Genomic DNA, 26,836 nt, shown 5'->3' with positions numbered 1-26,836 from the left:
GACCAATGGGCTACGTACAACCGGGCCTGGTTACCAAAACAGGGAGAATTCCATAGGTGGCCATACCGCCTCATCAGCCCCCTTTAAAAACAGCCCCTGCCCACTGCCTCGTGGCAGACAGTCTCTCCTGTGCTGTCCTGCCCACTGCTCCCTTGTGGTGTTTTCCAACAAACTTCTATCTCCTTTGTTCGGCCTCAGGCGAGTTCTTGCACCTGCCGAGCCACTGGCTTCCACCCGATCGTCGCTCCCCCGCCCAACTTGGGGGCCCCATTTCGGCACCACACCGCTCAACTGGCAACGAGAATGCCATCACCGGTGACAGGTGGAACATAGGGAGCCTTCGGGCACAAGGGAGTACTACTATCATTGAACTTTTCACCGTGGGTGACATGGGATGGTATATGGTGCAAACGAACGTACTCGCTGATGCTAAGGTTCACACATTGGAGAAATACGAGGGGGAGAAGTAACTATAAGTGTGACCAGGGCAGAGTGGTGCAAGAGGACTGGTTCCGGGGGTCCCAAACAGACCCGGTGCAGCCGCTCACCGCTGACAAAACCCAAAGGCAGAGACCAGTGGTGGTGAGACCAGAGAATTTATTTCAGGAGGCCAACCCCGGGAAGCCAGTGGACTAGCATCTCAAAGGCTGTCTCCGAAGTGCTGAAAATACTCTTAGGTTTATATGAAGAAAATGTGGGGCAAAGGTCGGTGGGTGCTGTAGGTGGGCAGCAAAGGTCAGGACGATCCGTGTCTTGGGGTCGATCACTGGAGGTCTTGCCGGCTCAGGGCGGTTTTTATTGCTTGAGGGGGTCCTTTCCGTTCCCGTCCTGGGATGCTTTGTGCACAGGCTCTTCAGCCCGAGTTAAGAGATAAGCTGGAAAGAACTTAGTCAATTAGAAAGTACCAAATGGAGGTAGTTGAAGTCCTCTTTCATTTTTTTTCTTATTTAATTTTTTTTAAGTTTATTTATTTATTTCGAAAGCGTGAGAGCAGGGGAGGGGCAGAGAGAGAGGGAGAGAGAGAGAGAGAGAATCCCAAGCAGGCCCTGCACTGTCAGTGCAGAGTCCAACGCGGGGCTCGAACTCACGAACCACGAGATCATGAGCTGAGCTGAAACCAAGAGTCGGATGCTTAACCAACTGAGCCACCCGGGCGTCCTGGAGTCCTCTTTCATAAGGACAGTAGAATGGGTAGAAACTGAAGAACAGGCCCAGGACTTAATTTTAAGAGTAACAGAGCTCCAAAGAAGATGAACTTTAAAAGCAAGATCTGTCATGTCAAGTTCAGGATCCTTGTTGGAAAAGGATTCTGACACATAGGATGAAGACAAGTGAGTTGAAACGCTCCACATCTTAAATCCCCAGATTCCTCCGAAAGCTCCAGGCTCTCTTCCCTAGAGTTAACACTCCCTACTTGCTTGAAGATGTCGCAGAGGCTTCTACCTCATGAGGCAACATGTGACCACCCAACTCCCTTGCCCCCTAGGATCTGTGCTTACTCAACCCCCTTCTGGTCGTGAGGCCAGTAACTAGGGTTAAGACACATCATGGCTTGGCCAAGGAAATGCTGGCCTGATAAGGTGGTGAAGGGCAGCACATTTTGCCATCCCGAGATATGCTTCTGGCATATTGATTAAATTTTTTTTAATGTTTATTTATTTTTGAGAGAGAGAGAGAGAGAGAGAGAGAATGGGGGATCGGTGGAGAGAGAGGGAGACACAGAATCTGAAGGAGGCTCCAGGCTCTGAGCTGTCAGCACAGAGCCCGACGTGGGGCTTGAACCCACGAGCAATGAGATCATGACCTGAGCGGAAGTCAGGCGCTCAACCGACTGAGCCACCCAGGTGCCCCCGGAAGCCTGTATTTATTGAGAGGACTAAAAGAACATGCCATTTGCCATCACAATTGCCACCAATACAATACCCTGATACATCAGAATCCGGGTGGCAGTGCTCTAACCATCAGTAGCCAGGTTGATACAATTATAATAATAAGCAGCAAGTTTGGAACAAAAGCCAAGGGACCCTGACCTTCAAAGAGTAATGGAGATGTTTAACATAACAGGGCATTACTAGGGGAAAGATCGAAGGCAGCTACTCAATTCATAGAATCAAGGGAACTCAAGGACAGATGATCAGGTGGCTGGGGACAGTCATTCCAGTAAAGTCTCTGTTTCTTGCCCAGTTCCTGGCCTTGAGTCAGTTTTTGGAACCTGCACCTACCGACTGAAAGAGAGGCAAGGCATTAGAAGGAAGGAAGGACCCTGCAACACCATGGTAAGTATGCCAGTAATGATTATTCCAGGCTATCCCCCAGCTATTTACTCAAGTACCTGCACTGAAGAGCGGGTGGTCTCCAAACATTTTGAGAACGGTTGGGCACAGAATCCAAGTTGACCTTGATATCCAAAGGCGTGAAGCATCATTATGAAGTCCCTATTTGAGGGAGAGGATGTGAGAACTAGGTAGTATATGGAGTTGTGGGTCAGGTCTGGATCACAGTGGTTTCACTGGGTCCACAGACCCACCAAGGGGTCATTTCCTTGGCCCTAAAATGTATAATTGAAATGGACACCCTTAGTAGCTGTTAGAAGTGCCAAGATGAGAGCCATCATCGTGGCAAAAGCCACGTGGAAGCCTCTAAAATTGTCCCCCCCCCAACAAAAATAGGCAACAAAAACTAATATTTAATCTTAGGGGAACTGGCAGAGATTAATGCCACCCTAAAGAATGCAGGGATGAGGGGCATCTGGGTGGCTCAGTTGGTGAAGCATCTGACTCTTGATTTCAGCTCCGATCATAATCTCAAGGTTCTTGAATTCAAGCCCTGCCTCGGGCCCCGGGATCCAGTGCAGATCCTGCTTGGGATTCTCCCTCGCTCTCTCTCTCTGCCCCTCCCCTGTTCGTTCTCTCTCTCAAAAGAAAGAAATAAACATTAAATATATATGAATATATATATTTCATATATATTATATATATTATATATTATGTATTATGTATATTATATATTATATATTATGTGTCATATATATTATATATTATATATAATATATTATATATTTCATATATATTATATATTATATATTTCATATATATTATATATTATATATTATATATTATATATTATATATTTCATATATATTATATTAAAGAATGCAAGAGTGACAGTCTTTATCATATCTTCATCTGAGTAACCAGTCTGGTCCTTGTAAAACCTGGTCAAACCGAGGAAGATAAAAGCGGGGTGCTGCGAACCCAACAGCAGCCCCAACTTCAGCTGCTTGCACCTGGGAGAGTATCTTTGCTACATCAACTGAGCATGACCCCAGGTACGTGCTGTGTGGCTGTTGATCTGGAGATGGCATTCTTTTTTTATTTTTGATCAGAAATAGCTTTTGTTTCCTGGGAACGGAGAACAGAATACATTTATAGTCTTGCCCCAGGCATACGCTAATTCTCCTGCCCTCTGGATCAGCTACACGCCCGGCAGAGCATCATAATGGTCCATTCTGTTGATAACAGCATGCTGATCCAGCTGGTTAAGAGAAAGAAAAACACGCCTGCAACATTTGCCAGTGCTAAGACACCACGCTCCAGAAAGTGGGAGATAAACCCTCTGAGAGTTCAAAGGACGGCCACGAAATTCACCAAAATCTTAGGACTTCAGGGGTCCAGGACGTGGTCCAGTACACCCCCTCAACAGTAAAGAGGTTTGCGGTTTTCTCTTCTCACCACCAAGGGGCACATCACCGCACAAGTCTCTTTGGGTTTTGGAGGTACTGGAAAGGTGCTCACATCTTCGCATAGTGCTGTGACCCATATACTGGGCGACCCATATACTGGGCGACACAGAATGGGCAAAAAGAAAGCTCTGTAGCAGGTCCAGACTGTGAAGCAAGCAGCTCTGTTGTGTGAACCATATGACCTAGAAGACCTTATGGTGCCAGAGGTATCATAGAGGTACTAGTGGGAAAAGTTGGGTGGAGTTTGAGAGTTATCCCCCATCGGCGAAGCCCAACACAGACCTCTGGCTTCTGGAGAAAGGTCATGTCGTATATACCTTTCAGGCCTCCCCTGACCAAGATGGCGCCCCGTCCCTGATCATTGGGATATGAAGTCATCATGAGGCTTGACTAATTCATTTAGAATACTACCTTTCTACTCCCATTTTTTTTAATGTTTCTTTTTTGAGAGAGAGAGAGAGAGGAAAAGAGAGAGCACAAATGCAGGGGAGGGGCAGAGAGAGGGAGACAGAGAATCAAAAGCAGGCTCTGCGCTACCAGAGCAGAGCCTGACATGGGGCCCAAACCCATGAACCATGAGACTATGACCTGAGGCCAAATTGGACGCTTAACCCACTGAGCCACCCCGGTGTCCCCTCTTCCATTTTTTTTTTTTTAATTTTGCAAAGCACTTTCAGAGACACCTTAGTTACCTGCTCGATGAGATGTTTTGTATCTATCCTTCTAGTACCCCTTAGGTCTAGAATTCCAACCTAATGTGCTATATCCGCAGTGATTTGCAGCATTTATTTCCATGGTAATAATACTCCCCCCGTGGCTGATTTTAAGCTACCGGGTTAATGTGATGTGACTGAATGCTGAGATGGGAAGAGATACCTAGTAGCCGCCATCATATAGTGTTTCCATCACACAGGTACGATAGCTGTTAACAGCTTCGGAAAATAGAGAATAGAAACATTTAGTGAAAAAAAAATTCGGAAGTCATGAGTTTCAAGTGTTCGTTTCCTTCATATGTAATTTAACTGTATATTTATACCTTTTAAGTTTTAAAAACGTCTCTCACAGTGATCTCACCAAATTCCTGAGGGATGCCTAGATGGCTTAGTCGGTAAAGGGTTCAACTCTTGGTTTCGGCTCAGGTCATGATCTCACGGTTCATGAGTTCGAGCCTCGCATCTGGCTCTGCATTGACAGAGGGGACCCTGCTTGGGAATCTCTCTCTCTCTCTCTCTCTCTCTCTCTCTCTCTCTCTCTTTCCCTCTGCCCCTCTCCTGCTCTCATGTGCTTTCTGTCTCTGTCTCTCAAAAATAAATAAAGAAATCTTTACAAAAATTCCTGAAAATTTAAAAGTTGGTGTTTGCAGCTGGGTATGAGTTAATTCTAGTGTCCCTGTGAAAGAGCCTCACCCTGTGAGAGTTTCACTAGGTGTGGAAGGTCTTATAAGTAAATGCAATTTTTAGTCATTTTTGGCCTAAGATTTTTGATGCTTCAGTGGTGATGGTCATTTACTCTCTTAATTTTTCCTAATTAATATTTCAATGAACTGATTCTTGTTTCTTTGGGACCCTTCCAAACTAAATTATAAGACTTTTTTTAGGGAAACAAACAGATTTTTGTTTGTTTGCTTGACTTTTTTTTTTTTTTTTTGCATGTCGTGGGATCACAATATGTATTCGTTAATTTGAACACATTTTGCATTCCAAACCTGAAAGCCAGGATCTATAGATTCCAAATTAATCTAATATACTGCTCAGATGCACCATTTTTCATTTTTAATAACACTAGAGTTATTTTCTAAGGGTGATAGGAAATGGGTATCAGAAATAGACCTAATATCATTTCTAAAAGTGTATTATTCTCATTTCTGATGTTTCTCCAATCTGTTACTTAATACATTGGAAGTTCCAGAAACATGGTTACAACTTAAAAATTCTCTTTAGCCTTAGGATATTGAAAAACACTACTGAATCATTTAAAAAAATTTTTTTATGTTTATTTATTTTTTGAGAGAAAGAGAGAGACAGAGCGTGAGCGAGGGAGGGGCGGAGAGAGAGAGAGGGAGACACAGGATGCGAAGCGGGCTCCAGGCTCCCGAGCTGTCAGCACAGAGCCCGACGTGGGGCTCGAACCCACAAATCGTGAGATCATGGCCTGAGCCGAAGTCGGACGATAGTGTCTCAGAACATTCAAGAAACTGTTGAGCTCAATTTAACCGAGTTCTAGGTTAATCAGAGTAAACTTTGAGTACCCAGAGTCTCATCTGTACGTGAGAGTAAATGCCACCTCCAATTGCGATGTCCTACATTTCTTCCAACGAAATTGTTGAATGACTATTTCCAGGAAATATGAGTCAGTTCCGTCAAAAGTACATGATTGTAACTAGCTACATTTGCGTAAGCAGGGGAGAAAAGGAGAGATAGGAACAGTGACATACATATTTTGGTCATGGAGTAAATGTACTGAGATTTTTTTGGTCCATATTCTTACAGTTTTCTTTTTCTGATAGACCTCAAATATTGACAAATTTTCCCAATAATTAATGACTATACAGAGAGATTAGCATTAGCTTATAATAAAGAAAGCCCCAGGTCCTCTAGTGGCTTAAAGCATTGTCAGGGATTATTATATTTATTTCAGTTGAAGATTCTTCTAATTACCTCATTTCTTCTTAATTGGTGCCTTATAAAAATAAATTAGGTACAATAATTATTAATACTCATTTTTGACGTCTCCAGATATTGGTCTGAATTAAACAAATATTACAGTGCGCATACAAGTGTCATTTCAAGTATCTATTTTCAGACTTGAATTCACTTATAGCTGTACCCTATTTATCACATAAGTAAAAATATTGTCCAGATATAGGCTGCTTGCAAAAGAATAACCTGTCAAGTTAGTACAAAAGTATCCATGTGGTGTATTATTCATGGACTTAATACTATTTTCTTTTAATTTTTTTGATGTTTATTTATTTTCGAAGGAGAGAGAGAGAGATGGAGCGTGAGTCGGGGAAGGGCAGAGAGAGAGGGAGACACAGAATCTGAAGCGGGCTCCAGGCTCTGAGCTGTCAGCGCAGAGCCTGATGCGGGGCTCGAACTCACGGACCGTGAGATCATGACCTGAGATGAAGTTGGACGCTTAACTGACTGAGCCACCCAGGCACCCCAGACTTAATACTATCTTTAATAATATTCCAGAAAAGAAGACAATAGAGAAAGAAACAAAAATTGTCCTTTTTTTATTTTTAAATGTTTGTTTATTTGTTTTGAGGGAGAGAGAGAGTGAGAGAGAGAGAATCTGAAGCAGGCTCCATGGTCAGCAAGGAGCCTGAAGTGGGACTCGATGTCTCATGGGATCTCATGACTGTGAGATCGTGACCTGAGCCAAAGCCAGACACTCAACCGGCTGAGCCACTCAGGAGCCCCACAGGTACACTTAAATTCCTAACATCCACTTAAAATGGCTTATATTTTAACGTGGGTTTTCTGTTTTGTTGTTGGTAGTGCACATCTCATTCATTTTCTCTCCTCAACACCACTCTCTCATAATCTATGAGGCATAGATTAAATTAGTTATCTCTCTCTCTAAATACCTTCTTAGCAGTAATGATGCAGCCTTTCATCTGTGTTAATGATGCTATTGATAGGGCATCGTGGAGTATGGTTGGAAACAATCAACACTCTCTTGTCTATGTTTCCTCATCTCCAGAGGCCTCTGCTCATAACAGAATGTTGCAATGGGCCTTGCTATGGATTCGGTCCCCGTACGAGCAGTTTCGGTATGGAGTTCTACGCGGAACTCTGGTGTATGACCAGACTGTGAATAGACAATTAGATCATTAGTAAGAGGGATATAAATTAAAATGAAAGTATCATTTCCGACCCATCAGTCCGTCAAAGCTCAACAATAGTGCTGCAGGTGACAGCCGGGAAACTCACACTCTCTCGTATACATTGCTAGCAAGAGGATAACTAGTAAAACCTCCGTGAATGGAAATTTGAGAATATGTAACAAAATCACCCAACACGTAACCAACGATTACCTTCTAAGCCTTTATCTGACAGGCACACCAAACAGGCCAAATGATATACACAAAACCTTGGATTGCGAGTAACTTGTTCCGCGAGTGTTTGCCAGACGAGCAAACATGTCTAGTAGATTTTAACTTGATAAGCGAGCGACGTCTTGCAATACGAGTAGTACGTGATGCCAAGCGTCACATGATCACAGTGGAGCAAATGGCTCTTGAAATTTGCTTTGATCTATGAGTGCTTTGGATTACAAGCATGTTTGCTTGCAAACCAAAGTTTCACTGTACGTTCAAAGATACTCATCATAGCTTTATTTGTGTTAGTGAAAGATTGGAAACAATTTAAATATCCATCAATAGGGAATTGGTCAAAGAAAGTATGCTACATCCGTATCATAGAATATTATGCTACCATTAAAAAGAATGTTTCAAACATATGCTTTCATTGAGAGAGACCAAGCGGCGGGGAGAGGGGCAGAGGGAGAGAATATCTTAAGCAGACTCCCTGCTCAGTGTGGAGCCCAAAGCGGGGCTTGATCCCACGACCCTGGGATCATGACCTGGGCCAAAATCAAGAGTTGGGCGCTGAACCAACTGCGCCACCCAGGCGCCCCCAGCATAAGACGTTTTATCTTCCGAAAAATAAATTGGAATGCTTTTAGCATGCAGTGATTTATACCTCGTGAAGCAACATTTCTTGATTTTAACAGGAAGATAATAGTGACTGCCTTCCACTCGCCATAAACGTCATCTTAGCGTAAGCTTTTCTTTGAGTTTGCTTGAGAGTAGTGATGTCTAGGGGGGCACCTGGGTGGCTCACTTGGTTAAGCGTCTGGGTCTTGATTTCGATGCAGGTCATGATCTCACGGTTTGCGGAACCTGCTTGGAATTCTCTCTCTCTCCCTCTCTGTCTGCCCCTCCCCGCTCCCTTTCAGCATAAATAAATAAACTTTAAAAAAGGGTAGAAATATCCAGTAGCTGTTAATATTTTGATGCTTCTGCTATCTTAGGGCACCAAATCATTCTGAAGGTAAAATTTTGGAGATTGCATACCCAGCCACAAAGCAGGTGGTAGAAAAATCCCCATACTTAGTGTGTGTACAGCTTACTTCACATCGAGAACCTTCTCCTTGTTCATCTAAGGTCTCTGGGTCTCGATCCCGTTCATTCCCACGACTGAGAATAAGCACAAGCCAGAACGATTTCACCAGTTGAATAGCTGTCACACACTCATCTTCAAAGAAACCGCTCAAAGAAGCTTGTCTCTGGTAATGACACAAAACTATGGAGTTTTTCACGATATTTTGCTTTAATAAGATTTTACCATTGGAAAAGTATTTTATGAGAGAACTCAAAAAGGAGTTCTCATAAGACAGCTGACAATTCACCTATAGATGCAACGTACAGCTGTTTCCACGTGCAAACGTGTTTTCCCTAGTTTCTCCACAGATAAATCTCAGTTTAATGTGGTGTTTTCCAGATCCACATTATTTTTGCCTTTCAAGATCAGGAGGGAAAATGAGAAAGGGAAAGTCTCCAGGGGTGCCTGGGTAGCTCAGTCCGCTAAGCGTCCAGCTCCAGATTTCCAGTCGTGTCATGATCTCATGGTTCGTGAGATCGAGACCCACGTCAGGCTCTGCACTGACAGTGTGGGGTCTGCTTGGGATTCTCTCCCCCTCTCTCTCTGCCCCTCCTCTGCTCATACTCTCTTTCTCTTTCAAAACAAACAAACAAACAAACAAACATTGAAAGAAAGAATAAGCACAACATTCACCTTAGATGTGGGGCTTGATCTCCTGAACCGTGAGATCATGGCCAAATCCAAAATCAAGGGTGGGATGCTTAACCGACTGAGCCACCAAGGCGTCCCTAATGTCAGCATTCTTTAAAAGTCATACATTTAATTACCATAGGTAGTAGGCTAAATTATTCTCTTTCCCTTTTATTCTGCCCTGGGTGGTGAAAGTAACTTCAATTTTATGATAGACTTTTTAGCACTCACTGATCTGGTTCTTTCTGACATTCACATGTCATTAAAAAAAATCCCTTTTACTAACTGTGTGTGTGTGTGCGTGTGTGTGCGTGTATGTGCGTGTGTGTGCGTGTGTGTGTGTGTGTGTGTGTGACATCCAACGAACTACTACAGTTTTGCTGATAAACTTTGGGAGCAAGGATGTGCCGTTAAGTCTTGAAACTTAAGCACAAATGCATGAGCTTAATTTATTTAATCTAGCAACCAATTATTTAGAGATTTAAGCAATTTGGCAGCTGGGTGTGCAGAAGGGGATGTGGGTGGGACCAACGTGTTTTTGCCAAGGCTGAATTTTTGCCTGGCGCTTTTGGAATTTCAAGAATCTAATTAAGACTTTTGGTAAACTGGCTTTAAAGCACCATAGAATTAATAAACTAGAGGCATTACAGTGTCTGTCGGCTCTGATTTAATTTAGATGCTCAGTCCTTTCAAACCAGATCAAGATTTCAGAGAAATGCCAAATAGGTGACACTTTTCAAACAGCCTGCAGGTATCTGCTGACACCCAGGTTGCCACCATAGCTGCCTGGCCAAGCAGGGACAGCTGGTTTGCTGCATCCCTCACCCGTGTTGCTGAGGGACCCATGGCACCCCTCCTGCTACCCATAGCAGATCTGGGGACACCTTTGTCTCCATCGCCCAGCTACGGAAGTCTTCAGCTCCTTGATGCCACGGGGCCTGCATTAGCCAGACCCTCCTCTTTCATACATGGCAACTCTCTGGGTTCAGGTCTCCAGGAAGCTCAAGCTCAGCCGAGCCGAGATGAGTTTAGGCTTGAGGACTGGGATGTAGACATATCGGGGAGAATTTGGAACTAAGGGCAAGACATGTTCCTATTGCTGCTACACTGTGGGTTAAATAAAGCTTTTGTAGGCTACTCTAAACACGACACTACTTTGTCTAACTTTTTTTCTTCCGGGGAGAATGCCACTCCAATTCCCAAATATTTTTAACTGATCTTGCAGAACCCACTTGAGGTTGCGTATGATTCTTCCGCACCCTCTTTTCCTCTTCTCTCTTTCCCTTTTATATGAATTTGTGCTTTCATCCCCACCTTGTTCCAAACTTTTAGCTCTTTGCTAAGGGTCACTGGCAAGTTGGGGACTCCTACCATTGAGTCGTAATTACTGAAACATCGCCATCATAATGCTTTTCGATCTTATTCCCTCATTAGACCAATACGTCGATCGTCATTTCTAGAACTGCGATATCCAACGTGTTAGCTTGAGAGAGCCGCTTATGCTTTTATTCAAACAGTAAAAAGGTAATTTGAAACACAGCCTGACAGCAACACATCTACGGGGGTGTCGTGGTTGGCCTGGAGCTGACACTTACATATGGTAGCTTGTGCAATAAGGCAGCCCACCCAAAGTTCACGATTGGCCTACGTTCCGGCAATTCAACGGCCAACAACTCCGGAGCTCTGTACAGAATTGGAGGCTTGCACATCTACAGACATAGCTGAAGAAATGGGGACAGGAGCGATCAATGGGATTCCTAAGGCACATTTCTCCATGAGAAGGAGAAATCACCACGGGTGAGGACACAGTTGAAGAAGGTTCGGTCGATTGAGCACAAAGCTCTCAGTGCTCCAGGCGGCCGTGGCTTCGGGAATGATGCAAGGATGAACTTGAGAACCAGCAGACCCCACCTCCCACTCCTTCCTTGTCTGCCACCTCGCTCCTTCTGGAGCAACCGTTGTTCTGGGACAGAGAAGGAAAGGTTCCAAGAAAAGCCCTAACATTTCGTAAGCAGGGCCCCCAAAAAGGCTGCCCATGAAGGGAAAAAAGTGACAAAATGAACTACCTCACAATGAAGAACTTCTGTATATCGAAAGCTGTCATGAAGGCAACAAAAGGCAAATCACAGCCCGGGAGATGTTATTTACAACACATATATCCAACAAGGGGCTCCTACTCAGATTGTATAGAGAAATCCTATATACACATTTCTTTTTTTTTTTTTTAATTTTTTTTAATGTTTATTTATTTTTGAGGCAGAGAGACAGAGCATGAATAGGGGAGGGGCAGAGAGAGAGGGAGACACAGAATCGGAAACAGGCTCCAGGCTCCGAGCCATCAGCCCAGAGCCCGACGCGGGGCTCGAACTCACGGGCCGCGAGATCGTGACCTGAGCCGAAGTCGGACGCCTAACCGACTGAGCCACCCAGGCGCCCCCTATATACGCATTTCTAATAGAGAGACAGACAACACGACAGCAAAATGGGCAAAAGACTTGAACACTTTTTATTTTTTTAAATATGTATGTATGTATGTATTTATTTATTATGAGAGGCACAAGAGGGGGCAGAGGGAGAGAGAGAGAATCCCAAGCAGGCTCCACGCTCATCAGGGAGCCCCACGCGGGGTCTGATGCCACGACCCTGGGATCATGACCTGAGCGCAAATCAAGAGTCGGACGCTCAGCCGACTGAGCCACCCAGGCTCCCCTTGAACCCTTATTTAAAAAAAGGGTAACGAAAGGGCCGATAGACGTCAAAACTTGCTCAACTTCATTATCAGGGACATAGATACACATTGAGGCTTCAATGCTCTATAGATGCTCGTCAGAACGACGGAAATGAAAGACACAAAAAAATGCCAAGTGGTATTGTATGTGACGCAACCAGAACTCTCGTATGCTGCTGAGGGGAGTGCAGATTTACACATCCACTTTGGAGGACGCTTTGGCTTTATTCACTGAAGTTGAATATATGCCTATACTATGACACAGAGATTTCACTCCTGCCCAACAAAAGCGTATACATATATTCACCCGAAGACATATCCAAGAATGCTCATAGCAACATATTCATACTAAAGCAAACGAGAAAATACCTGTAATGGTTCATTTGATGTGTCAACTCGAGTGGGCCACGAAGTACCCAGATACGTAGTCAAACATTGTTCTGGGTGTTTCTGTGAGCACGTTTTTGGATGAGATTGACATTTACATCAGTAGGCTGAGTAGAGCAAATTATTCTTCCCGATGTGGGTGGGCCTCGTCCAATCAGTTGAAGGCTTAAGTAGAACCAAAAAAGCTGGCCTGCCCCCAGGTAACAATGAATTCTTCCTGCATGACAGTCTTAAAACTGGGACATTGGCTTTTTTTTTCCTGTCTCCAGATTCAAGCGGAAACATTGGCTTTTCCTGGGTCTTAAGGGTGCCAGCCTTTGGACTGGAACTACACTGTTGGCTTTCCTGGGTCTCCAGCTTGCTGACTTACTCTGCAGATTTTGGAATCTGCCAGCCTCCATAATCATGTCAGCCAATTCCTTATAATAAATCTCTTTACACACACACACACACACACACACACGTGCGTGCGCACACACACGCACACACACCTTATTGGGTCTGTTTCTCTGGACAATCCTGACTAATACAACACCCAAATGTCCATCAAGAGTAGACCGGGTGAATTAATTGTGGCGTTTTTACAAAATATAATACTGTGCAGCAATGAGAATGAACAAATTACAACTACTCACAATGGAACAGATGGATCTCATGAACATAGTGTAGAACAAAAATACCGAGACGCAGAAGAGAATAGAGAAAACTAGTCTATACTATTAAGAGACACTTTGCTGGTTACCCTAGGGACGGTAGTCACTGGAAGCTAATGTAACAATGGAGGCCTTTGAAGATGTTGGTCATGTTCTATTTCTTAACCTAGGTGCTAATTACATAAATGGTCTCAGTTTGTGAAAATTCACTGATGATTTGTGTGTATGCCTTTCTGCATGCATGCCATACTTCAATTCAAAAAGAACATTTGAAAGTCTTTGTTGAGGAATACCCTCTAAAATTGATTAACAAGGAAATTTCACTGAGAGACAACCGATTACCGTGACCTTTCCAGGCCATATAAATTGCTAGGGGACCAAGAAACATTTGAGATTCAATTCCAATACATTGACAACCAGAAGTCCCTGGACATAACACAACAAACAAGTATAGGCAAACTGTCAAAGGTGGAAAGGATATGCCTAGATACCTCACGATTTAAGAAACAACACAGAGGTGAGTTCCCTGGGTTTCCTTATTGCCTTCCATGTATCCTAGGTAGGGCGTTGCAGAAGCCTCCAAGCCAGACTCAGACAAATAAGCACCAAGAAAAGCCTGGCCTCTCTATCCAAAGGACTTGGAAGTGAGTGGTCTAACAACAGAAAACCTTTTAAGAGACGCCTATCCCATTCGGGAAGCCGACATTCTGCCTCACCCGACGTTCCAACATGGCAGAAGCGGAGAGCACATTCTGACTCCCTTGTTGGATGGTGTTGACTAGCTGAGCAAAGAGCTGGTCTTCCCTCCCTTACCCAGCAGAAGTGGGTAACAGTGATCCAATCCCCTTCCATCCTAGAGCCAGGGGCGTTGGATTTCCCAGTTGGGGTGGTGTGAGTAGAGCCCAGTGGTGGGTTGCAGCCCAGCTTCCGTGAAGCAGAATGAGGCGGTGGGAAGTTTTAGCTGATAGTTCTCTTCCCACCCTTCCTTTCCGGGCGTCAACAAGGCCCGGTAAACGGCTGAGCTTACATCTCTGCTTGGAGACAATGAAGAAGTGTGATTCAACATTCTGTTTTCACAGGGAAGAAGTCCGCAGGACCGAGAGCAGAGCTGAACTTTCACTTTGCCCGTCCGTGGTAAGTCAGCATTTCATCTTTGCTGGGGTGGTGGTAAAGGGACCTAGTGAGAACCAGTGGCAGGTTAAACATACATGCCCACCAGCTTTTCCTGCTACATGTCAACAGGAGAACTGCCTGCTTAAAAAAAAAAAAAAAAAAAGATTAAATAGGCTCCAAAGTCTTATAATGTCCTAAATACGAAGTAGGTTTGATACAATGAAATAATAGCCCTCATACCAAGAAACAGGAAAATCACGAAATGAATAAAAAAAAAAAAAAAAGACAACTAACAGACCCCAGAACCAAGATGAATCAGATGTGGGAGTTTTCTGACAAGGGTTTAAAAGCTGTCATTGTAAAAATGCCTCCACAGTCAACAGTTTCAAGAATTCTCTTGAAACTAATGCAAAATAGAATATCTCAGTAAAGAAATAGAAACTATAAAAGAAAGCCAAGTGGAGATTAGAGAACTGAAAAATACAATAACCAAAATAGGAACTTGGCAGATGGGATTAATAGTAGAGTGGAGACAACCAAGGATAGAATCAGTGAACTTAAGAGCAAATGAACAGAATTGACATAATCTGAATAATAGAGAGGAAATAGAATGAAATAAAACGAACAGAATATCAGGGAGAATAGCCAAAAAGGGGACATTTCTAACATTAGAATCCCAGAAGGGGAGGAGAAACAGAGTAAGATTAAAAAAGAATCTGAGATATAATGGCTGAAAACTCCAAATTTGGCGTAAGACAAACCTACAGATTCAAGAAACAGAGTCAACTCCATATAGGGTGAACCCCTTAAAAAAATAAAACATGCTAAGACATGTCATAATTAAACTTCTGAAAATACGGCAAAGAAAAAAGTCTTGAAAACAACCAGAGAGAAACAATGCAGTACTTATAGGTGGACACCAATTAGAATGACAGTGGACTTGTCATCTGAAACCATGGAGGTCAAAATTATGTGAAATGACACTTTTCAAGTGCGGAAGGAAAAAAAAAAACCTTCAACTATGAATTCTACATTGGGAATGAAGGAGAAATATATTCTCAGGTAAAACAAAACTAAGAAAATTTGTCATTAGCAAATATACCCTTAAAAATGGCTGAAAGACATTTTTCTAAACAGGAAGAAATGATAACGTAAGAATCAGAACATGAAGAAAAGCAGAACATTGGGGGTGCCTGGCTGGTTCAGTTGGTGGCAAGTGACTCTTGATCTTGGGGTGATGAGTTCCTGGCCCACATTGGGTGTAGAGGAGACAAATGAAAGAAAGAAACAAACAAAAAAAACCCCACCACATTGGAGTGGGTAAAAAAGAAATAAGGGGGAAGTATAATAGGTTATCTTCATGAGATTCCTTAATCATATTTGAGGGTTGAAGCAAAAATTATAACATTATTGGACATAAGATTCAATGTGTGTGCAAGAAATGGTTCAGGCAGTTATATTTACGATAGGCAGAGAGTAAAGGAACTTAAGTGGAACTCAGTTTTCTACGTGTAACTCAGAGTGGTAAAGGTTGGTACCAAACTATGATCAGTTACGTATGTCTTTTGCAATTCCTGGAAAACCCACTAAGAAAATTACACAAAATAATATACCAAGAAAAATTATATAAACAAATTAAGACGGAATACTGAAGAATGTTCAAAAAGCCTCCAGGAAGTCCAAAAAGAGAAACAACAAAATAAGAAATGGGGAAAACACGCAGAAAACAAATAATAAAATGATGACTTAAATCTTAATATATCAATAATTGCCTTAGATGTAACTGGTCTAAACACGATAATTAAAAGACAGAGATTGGGGGCGCGTGGGTGGCTCAGTCAGGTAAGCATCTGACTCTTGATTTCTGCTCAGGCCATGATCTCATGGTTCTTGAGTTCGAGCCTTGCATCAGGCTCTGCGCTGGCAGCATGGAGCCTGCTTGGGATTATCTCTCTCTCTCGCTCTCCCTGACCCTCCCCCACTCACGCTCTCTCTCTCTCTCTCTCAAAATAAATAAATAAACATTTTTAGAAAGACGGAGATTGGTAAATTAAAAAAATGATCCAGCTATATGCTATCTATAAAAAACTCACTTCAAACACAACAACAGATGTAGGTGTTACGGGTCGAACTGTTTCTCTCCAAAAAAGGTATGTTGAAGTCCTAACCCCCAGTACCTTAAGATGTGACCTGATTTGGAAATAGGGTATTTTGAGATTCCTGGACCCAAACACCAAGCAATTCTCGGATACAAGCAGGTTATCCAAGAATTCAACTCAATTTTGACACTATGTCCCTGCAGAGAGCATCAGATCCCACAAGTCAAGAGTTCAGTCCTACAAGATTGACCCTCATCCCTTACTTCGGACATCAGTTGCAAGCCTCCTGACCATCACTTGTGCTTCTGACTGAAGCTAGAGAGGCTTACAGAACTCAGGAAAACATTTACTTATATTGATCAGTTTATTAAAGGATATGATAAAGAATATGAATCGACAACCAGATGAAGAGATACCTAGGGCAAGGTCTCAAAGCATTCTGGTTCCTCAAGCATAGAAAGTCTTCAAAAAGGACCAAAAAGCTGTCCTTTTAGGTTTTAATGGAAGCTTCATTACATAGTCATGGTTGACTAGGTCACTGGCCGTTGGCTGATTCAACTTCCACCCCCCCTCCTCCTTCGCAGAGGTCAGTACATGGGGCTGAAAGTTCCAACCCTGTAATCACATAGTTGGGCCTTCTGGTAACCGGCCCCCACTTGGGTAGGGTGCAAAAGTCACCTTTATTATTATTATTATTAATTTCTTTTTATGTTTATTCTTTTTTGAGAGAGAGAGAGAGAGAGCAAGCGAGAGAGCCAGAGCGTGAGCAGGGGAGGGGCAGAGGGAGAGGGAGACACAGAATCTGAAGCAGGCTCCGGGCTCCGAGCCGTCAGCCCCGAGCCCGATGTGGGGCTGGAACCCACAAACCGTGAGATCGTGACCTGAGCCGAAGTCAGATGCTCAACCGACTGAGCCACCCAGATGCCCCTAAAAGTCACCTTTATTATTAACAAGACACTTGTTTTACCTATATGGCTCTGATGCATTTTCAGGAATTATGGATGAAGACCATATATATCTGAGAAATGTATTTTGGTTATCTGAAGGATCGAATACGTATCTCTTCTAAATTATTACGTTGCATAAGGTCATTGCAGAAGTAAGTTAAGATGATGGCATACTGCAGTACGGTGGTCCCCTAATCTGATAGCCAAAAGTTAGCAGAAGGAAGGAAATAACAAAGATAAGAGCTTAAATAAATAAAACAGAGACTACAGAAAAGTTGAGAAAATCGATGAAACTAAGAGTTGATTTTTTTTACAAAGATAAACAAAATTGACAAAATTCAGCAAAACTAAGAAAAATAGGAAGAAAACTCAAAAAAAGAAAATTATGAATGAAAGAAGGGACATTACAACTGATACCGCAGAAATGTAAAGGATCATAAGAGGTTACTACAAACATTTATATGCCAACAAACTGAAAACCCTAGAATAAATGGTTACATTCCTAGAAACACACAAACTACCAAGATTGAATCATGAAGAAACAGAAAATCCAAACAGACCAAGAATGAGTAAGGAGATTGAAACAGTAATCAAAAGCTCACCAACATGGAAAAGCCCAACCTGAGATGGTTTCAGTGGTGAATTCTAACCAACATTTACAGAAGAATTAATACCAATCCTTCTCAAAATATTTCAAAAAATTGTGGGGCATCTGAGTGGCTCAGTTGGTTAAGCGTCCGACTTCAGCTCAGATCATGATCTCATGGTTAGAGGGTTTGAGCCCTGTGTTGGGCTCTGTGCTGACAGCTCAGAGCCTGGAGCCTGCTTCGGATTCTGTGTCTCCCTCTCTCTGGCCCTCCCCGACTCGCACTCTGTCTCTCTCAAAAATAAAATTAAAAAATTTTTCAAAAAATTGAAAAAGAGGGAAAACTTCCAAGTTCATTTTACAAGCCCAGCATTGCCCTAATACCAAAGCCAGTCATGAACACTATAAGAGAAGAAAATTATAGGTCAGTATCCCAGATGAACATAGATGCAAAAATCCTCAACAAAATATTAGCGAACTGAATTCAAAAGCACATTATAAAGGGGTGGCTCAGTCCGTTGAACAGCCGACTTCAACCGTGAGCTCCAGCCCCATGTCGGGCTCTGTGCTGACAGCCCAGAGCCTGGAGCCTGTTTTGGATTCTGTGTCTCCCTCTCTCTCTCTCTGCCCTTCCCCTGCTCATGCTCTCTCTGTCTCTCTCTGTCTCTCAAAAGTAAATAAACATAAATTTTTTTTTAAAAAAAGCACATTATAAAGATCGTATGCCATGATCAAGTTGGATTTACACTTGAGAAGTAAGGATAGTTTAACTTATGCAAATCAATAAGTGGGATATGAAGGATAAAAAGCATACGATCGTATCATTGGGTGCAGAAAAAGCATTTCACCAAATTCAACTCACTTTCATGATAAAAACTCCCTACATATTAGGTGCAGAAGGAATGCACCTCAACATGATAAAGGCGGCCCATAGCTAATATCATACTTAACAGTGAAAACCTGAAAGCTTTTCCTCCAAGATGAGAAACAAGCCAAAGGTGCCCACTCTCACCACGTCTATTCAATATAGTATTGGAAGTCTTAGAGCAGTTTGGCAAGAAAAACATTTTTAAGGCTTCCGAATTAGAAAGGAAGAAGTAAAATCGTCTCTCTTTGCAGATGACATAATTTTATATACGGAAAACTGTAAAGACTCCACCAGAAAAATGTTAAAAACTAAAAAAAGAATTCAGTCAAGTTGGGGGATACAGCATCAACATACAAAACTCAGTGGTATTTCTAGATGCTAAAAACAAACTGAAACACAAAATTAGAAACCAATCCCCCTGACAATAATATAAAAAATACTTAAGAAGTAATTTAACCAAGGAGGTGAGAGTTCTGCACGCTGAAATCTATAAAACATTAATGAATGAAACTGAAGACGCCACAAATAAATGGAAATATATGGGTTGGAAGAATTAATGTTGTTAAAATGTCCATACTCCAAATTTAATACAATCCCTATCAAAATTCCAATGGCATTTTTTTCCCCACAGAAATAGGAAAACAACCCTAAAATTCGTATGGAATTACAAAAAGACCTTGAATGGCCAAAGCCATCTTGAGCAAAAAGAACAAGGCCGGGGGCATCACACTACCTCATTTCAAAGTGTATTACAAAGTTATATGACTCAAAACAGCATGGTACTAGCATAAAAACAGAAACATGGTCCAATGGAAAAGAATAGAGAGCCCAGAAATCAATCCATGCACATGGGAAAACGACAGTCTCTTGTATAAATGGTGCTGGGAAAAATGGATATCCAAAGGCAGAAGAAGGAAATTGGACCCTTATCTTATACCATACACAAAAATCATCTCCAAGTGAATTAAAGACTTAAGCCCAAGACCTATAACTGTAAAACTACTAGAAGAACACTGAGGGAAAAGCTTCTCCATACTGGTCTGAGTAATAATATTTTGAACATGATGCCAAAAGCACAGTCAACAAAACAGGCGACAAAACCAAACCTGGAATTGCATCAAACTAAAGAGTTTCGGGGCACCTGGGTGGCTCAATCGGTTGAGCATCCGACTTTGACTCAGGTCATGATCTCACGGTCTGTGGGTTCGAGCCCCACATCGGGCTCTGTGCTGACAGCTTGCTCAGAGCCTGGAGCCCGCTTCACATTCTGGGTCTCCTTCTCTCTCTGCCTCTCCCCCTGCTCATACTCTGTCTCTCAAGAATGAATAAATGCATAAAAAATATTTTTTAATAAAAATAAAACACATTTCTTCACAGCAAAGGAAACAATCAACAAAACGAAAAGGCAACCTACAGAATGGGAGAAAATATTTGCAAAGCGTATATCCAGTATGGGATGAGTATCCAAAACACATCAGGAACTCAAAGAACTCGATAGGAAGAAAACAAATAACCCAATGTAAAAATGGGCAAAGGAGCTTACTAGACAATCCTAGAAGGTATATAAGTGATCAACAGGTACCTGAAAAAAGGCTCAAGATCACTAATCGTCATGAAATTGCAAGTCAAAATCATAATGAGATATCACCTCACGCCTGTTAGAATGTCTTTTATGAAAAAGGCAAAATATAACGAGCATTGGTGAAGATGTGAAGGCAAGGGATACCTTGTGCACTGTTGGTGGGAATGCAAATTGGCAGTCATGATTGAAAACAGCATGGAGGGGCCTCAAAAAATTACAAATAGAACTACCATAGGATCCAGCAATCCCACTTCTGGGCATATATCTAAAGGACGTAGAGTCAGTATCTTGAAGATATCTGCACTCCCCTGTCCACTGCAGCATTCGTTGCATATGATGTCCCTTCTCACCACTCTTATTCAGATAACAGCGGAAGCTTTAGACACTAAAATAAGACAAGAAAAAGAAATAGAAGGAATAGCGATTGAACAGGAAGAAAAAAACTGTCCCGTTTGCAGATTAAATGACTATCCTCACAGAAAATCCCAAGGGATCTACAAAAAGCCCCCTAGAATTAATAAGTGAGGTTAGCAAGGTCACAGGGCACCAGGTGAGACCACAGAAATCAAGCTTATGTCTATAAGTTAACAGTGAACAGGGAGAAACCAAAACAACGCAATACCATTTACAACTATTCCAAATACAATGAAGTGCTGAGGCCTAAACCTGAGAAAGAATGTACAAGACCTCTATTCTGAAAATTGCAAAATGCTGATGCAAGAAATCAGAGGAGAAGTAAATACATGGAGACATACATTGTGTTCATAAATCAGAAAGGAAAAACATAGTAAAGATGTCAATTCTTCCTACACTGATCTGTAGATTTGATGCAACTTTTATCAAAATACTAGCAAAGGTTGTGTAGACATAAACCAACTTATTCTAAAATTTGAGTGGAGGGGCGCCTGGGTGGCTCAGTCGGTGAAGCGGCCGACTTCGGCTCAGGTCATGAGCTCGCGGTCCGTGGGTTCGAGCCCCGCGTCGGGCTCTGTGCTGACCGCTCAGAGCCTGGAGCCTGTTTCGGATTCTGTGTCTCCCTCTCTCTGACCCTCCCCCGTTCATGCTCTGTCTCTCCCTGTCTCAAAAATAAATAAAACGTTAAAAAAAATAAAAAATAAAATAAAATAAAAATAAAATAAAATTTGAGTGGAAGCCACAGGCTAAGGAAGCCTAGTGTAGCTAAACTAATTTTAAAGACTAAAGTGGGGGGCGCCTGGGTGGCGCAGTCGGTTAAGCGTCCGACTTCAGCCAGGTCACGATCTCACGGTCCGTGAGTTCGAGCCCCGCGTCAGGCTCTGGGCCGATGGCTCGGAGCCTGGAGCCTGTTTCCGATTCTGTGTCTCCCTCTCTCTCTGCCCCTCCCCCGTTCATGCTCTGTCTCTCTCTGTCCCAAAAATAAATAAAAAAATGTTGAAAAAAAAAAAAAATTTAAAAAAAAAATAAAGACTAAAGTGGGAGCGAGCGCTCTACCTTATTTTAAGGCTTACTATATAGGTTACAATAATCAAGGCAGTACGGTAGTGGAGGGATAGATATATAGCTCAATGGAGAATAGAGAACCCACAAAGAGGCCCACACAAAATATGTCAAACTGATTTTTGGCACAAGCGCAAAAGCAAGTCAACAAATGGGGTAAAACAACTCAAGGTGGATGACAGACCTAAAAGTTAAATGTAAAACTGTAGAATTTTGGAAGGGAAACAAGGACAAGTTTCTAGAATTTATACAGAACTGTTAAAAAAAAAGAGAGAGAGAGAGAAACAATCATATTAGGAAATGGGGAAGACACGGACAGACGTTTTGATGACAGGAATATCCAGATCCTAATAAGCTCATGAAAAAAACCATTCAACATCATTCTCCACTAGAGACATGTACAGTAAAACATGAGCTATCGGGGACCTGGGTGGCTCAGTCCGTTAAGCATCTATCCGCCTCTTGATTTCGGCTCAGGTCATGATCTCGCGGTCCGTGGGTTCGAGCCCCGCGTTGGGGTCTGTGCTGAAAGCTGGGAGCCTGGAGCCCGCTTCGGATTCTGTGTCTCCCTCTCTCTCTCTGCCCCTCCCGGGCTCATGCTCTGTCTCTCTCTCTCCTGCTTGAGATTCTCCCTCTCCCCTCTGGCCCTCTCCCCCACTTGCACTCTCTCTCTAAAATAAATAAATAAATAAATAAATAAATAAATAAATAAATAAATTTAAAACATGAGCTAGCACTGTAAAACTAAAAATGGTGACAACACCAAATCCTGACAAGGAAGCAGACAAAGTAGATGACTCCCGCTTTGCTGGGGGCGGGGCGGGGCGGGGGGAGGGGGTGGGGATGGAAGATGATTCAGCCATTCTGGAAAACAGGCTGACGCTCGTACGCTTGGGCACTTACCCCAGAGAAACAACGACGTATGTTCACACAAAAGCCTGCACGCCAGTCTTCACAGCGACTCTATTCGTAACAACCAAACATGGGAAACAACTCAAATGCCTTCCAAAGGGTGCATAGATAAACCGTAGATCCGTGCATTGGAATAGTGCCCAGCGATAAAAAGGAATGAGATATCGGTGGGTGCCACAAAATGGATGGTCTCCAGGGAATTATGCTGAGGGGAAATGTCCAATGGTTACATGTTGTAGGATTCCCTTTATAACCACTCGTAATCTCCCTGAACTGAGAAAATATAGAATTGAAAATAGATTAATGGGTGCCGGGAGCCAAGGATGGGAGACAGGAGGCAACGGGGAGGAGGAAAGTCGGCATGACTATAAAAAGACCACATAGGGATATCCTTGTGCTGATGGAACTGTTCTGTATGTTGACTGTATCAATATCATCGATCGGGTTCGGATATGGTACCACAGTTTTGGAAGACGTTACCATTGAGGGAAATTGGGGAAAGGACACATGAGATCTCTTCCTATTCTTTTTTCTTTTCTTTTTTTTTTTAACGTTTATTGATTTTTGAGAGGCAGAGAGAGACAGAGAGTGAGCGGGAGAGAGGCGGAGAGAGGGAGACACGGAATCCCAAGCGGGCTCCAGGCTCCAAGCCGTCAGCACAGAGCCCCACGAGGGGCTCGAACTCGCAAACCGTGAGACCTGAGCCAAAGTCGGACGCTTAACCGACTGAGCCACCCAGGCGCCCCGCCTCCCATTATTTCTTATAACTACATGTGAATCTACAGTATCGAAATAAAAAGCTGAATCAAAAAATCTACTATACTGTACCACCTGAATATATGTGGCAAACCTTTATACGTATGTAAAATACACATATACTTAATTACCTGGTGGACATTCAGCCCATCCTTTCTTCTAGATCGGTGGTTCTCAGAAAGTGCTCTACCGAGACCTTTTCAGATGGTTCACAAGGACAGTTCTATTTGCATATTGATACTAAGGCTAATTATTCTAGATGGGTACTGCTCTATAATGACACTAATTAATACCAAGATTACGAATGCCCTTTTCACTGTTTGACATTTGCATGATTGGTACAAATGCAATGGGAACCTGCCAGTGCCTTCGCACGAATCAAAGCAGGGGCGTCGACCATGCTAGCAGTGGTCGTCTTCCTCTTCTTCACTGCCATACCCTCACAGTTAAAAACAAAACAAAACTAAACTAAACTAAAAGAAACACAGGCAAGCAAAAACAATAAGAGAGTGTTGTTTAAGAATGCACTCGATGCCGGGTGCTTGGGTGGCTCGGTCGGTTACACATCTGACTTGGGCTCAGGTCATGATCCCACGGTTGAGGAGTTCGAGCCCCTCATCAGACGGTCATTGGACTGTCCGCGCGAGCCCGCTTCAAATCCTCTGTCCCCCCACCCCCCTCTCTGCCCTACCCTGCCCTCACTCTGCCTATCTCAAAAATACATAATAAAAAAAATTTTGTTAAGAATGTACTTGATGCTGTTGTAAGAGTTACTAATTTTATTCGGTCTCAACCTTCGGATACGCAGAATAACCCTCTGTGTGATGAAATGGAAAAGAAGGAATAAGGCTATTCCACTGCACACTGAACCAGGATGGTTTTCTACGGGAAAAGCACTTGTGCAATTGAATTGTGAGCAAAGCTGGTCTCTCTTTTCCTCAAACACCTTTTTTTTACTTGAAAGAACAGCTAATTGTCAAGCTATGGTTATTAAGAGCTAGGTATTTGGCAGACATTTTCTTCAAAATGAAGGAGTCTGTGCTCATCCCAAAAGGTGCCCTCCCCAATACCCATCACCCACCCACCCCTCCCTCCCTCCCCCCATCAACCCTCAGTTTGTTCTCAGTTTTTTGGAGGTCACCTTTTGGGATGAGCACTGGGTGTTGTATGGAAACCAATTTGACAATAAATTTCATATATTGAAGAAAAAAAAATGGAAGAGTCTGTCCCTTCAGGGGAAACAACTGATAGTATTTGTTGCCAATGATAAAGTCTGAGCTTCAACTGAAAATGAGAGATTTGGAAAACTTGTATCTGCTACGGTGAGCTTGACAGCTTCCTGACACTTAAAATTTTGTTATGTTTTTATTTTATTTTTTAGAGAGAGCCAGAGCATGAGCAGGGGAGGGGCAGAGAGCGAGGGAGAGACACAGAATCCGAAGCAGGCTCCAGGCTCCGAGCTGTCAGCACAGAGCCCGACACGGGGCTCGAACTCATGAACCCTGGGATCATGACCTGACCAAAGTCGGACGCTTAACCGACTGAGCCACCCAGGCGCCCTTACAGCTTCCCAACACTTAAAGACTTTATAATGAAATTGGTGGTGATATTAATGAATGTGGGTTTTTTTTTTTTTACAAATGTGAATTTTTTTTTAATTTTCTTTAACATTTATTTATTTTGAGACAGAGAGCATGAACAGGGGAGGGTCAGAGAAAGAGGGAGACACAGAATCTGAAACAGGCTCCAGGCTCTGAGCTGTCAGCACAGAGCCCGATGTGGGGCTTGAACCCACGGACCGCGAGATCATGACCTGAGCGGAAGTCAGACGCTCAACCGACTGAGCCACCCAGGCGCCCCTACAAATGTGAATTTTTGATATTGTATAATGAAATGTGTCACCATTTAGAAGATCTACAAACAGTGAACCAGTGTTTTCCAAATGACCAACGCATAATGCTACAAAATCGTGCATGGATAGAAGATCCATTCAAAGGACAAGCTAAGGGAGCCTGGGTGGCTCAGTCGGTTAGGTGTCAGACTTCAGCTCAGATCATGGATTCGAGCCCCGTGACCGGCTCTGTGCTGACAGCTCGGAGCCTGGAGCCTGCTTCGGATTCTGTGTCTCTGTCTCTCTCTTCCCCCCACCCTGCTCGTGTTCTCTCTCTCTCTCTCTCTCTCTCTCTCTCTCTCTTTTGCTCTCTCAAAAATAAATAAACATTAAAAAAATTGTTCAAAGTACAAGCTAGAACGGGGCACCTGGGTGGCTAAGTCAGTTAAGCATCCAACTCTTGACGTTGGCTCAGGTCGTGATCTCATGGTTCATGAGATTGAGCCCCACGTTGGGCTCTGCGCTGACGGTGCACAGCCTGCTTGGGTTTCTCTCCCTCCCTCTCTCTCTGGTCCTCCCTGGCTCGCTCTCTCTTTCTGTTTCAAAATAAATAAATAAATAAACGTTTAAACAAAACAAAAACCAGGTACAGGCTAGAGCAGTAGATTGCCACCTAGCACCATACGAGAAGCACGCTGATATGCTTTCAGATTCCGCATTGCAACTAACTTGTTAGCAATAGCCACTTGTCAAAGTGCGTTGTGGTCTCAGAGAAGATTGTCCACAAGTATCAGAAAAAGGTCTTAAAATACTCTGCCCTTTTTCAATGATACACCCATGTAATGGCAGCTTTTCTTCATATACTTCAAACAAAATGTGTTCTTGTTGAACGAAATTATTATTTGAATTCCAGTTAGTTAACACACGGTGTCGTATTGGTTTCCCGTGCTCATCACCAACCAAAATGTGTCTTTCACAGAATGCCGAAGCAAATACAAGAAGCCAGCTGTCTTCGATGAAACCAGACATTAAATATAACATGTAAACTTAGATGCCGAAACGTAAAACAATTCTACTCTTCACGCTCAATTTTTTCGCTTTGGGAAACGTGTTATCATGCCCACGCGTAGTGGGTTTATTACTTCTAAACGAACTGATAAATTTCCTTTTCCCAAAGTTGTCATTTTAACGACAACATTGAATGAGTAAATGTCAATAGACATAACCCACGCCACACAAACAAAGGTTCTTTGGGGTCCTCAAGGATTGTTAAGAGTGTCAAGCGGTCCTGAGACCAGCAAGTCTGAGAAACAAACAAACGAACAAAAAGTTTTCACCTGCATCAATTTGCCATC

General features: G+C 42.9%; 2 non-coding genes across 2 annotated transcripts; both read right to left on the bottom strand.

Annotated features, from left to right (window-relative positions):
- Positions 1 to 1,761: 1,761 nt before the first annotated feature.
- On the bottom strand, positions 1,762 to 1,846 carry TRNAG-UCC (transfer RNA glycine (anticodon UCC)). Its single transcript has one exon. It is a non-coding gene; the product is annotated as a tRNA-Gly (tRNA).
- Positions 1,847 to 25,420: 23,574 nt separating this feature from the next.
- TRNAG-UCC (transfer RNA glycine (anticodon UCC)) lies at positions 25,421 to 25,505 on the bottom strand. Its single transcript has one exon. It is a non-coding gene; the product is annotated as a tRNA-Gly (tRNA).
- Positions 25,506 to 26,836: the final 1,331 nt, after the last annotated feature.

Source organism: Neofelis nebulosa, chromosome X (genome assembly GCF_028018385.1).
Source record: "Neofelis nebulosa isolate mNeoNeb1 chromosome X, mNeoNeb1.pri, whole genome shotgun sequence".
NCBI lineage: Eukaryota > Metazoa > Chordata > Mammalia > Carnivora > Felidae > Neofelis > Neofelis nebulosa.
The sequence above is the reverse complement of the archived record's forward strand: the minus strand, read 5'-3'. Positions and strand labels throughout refer to the sequence as shown.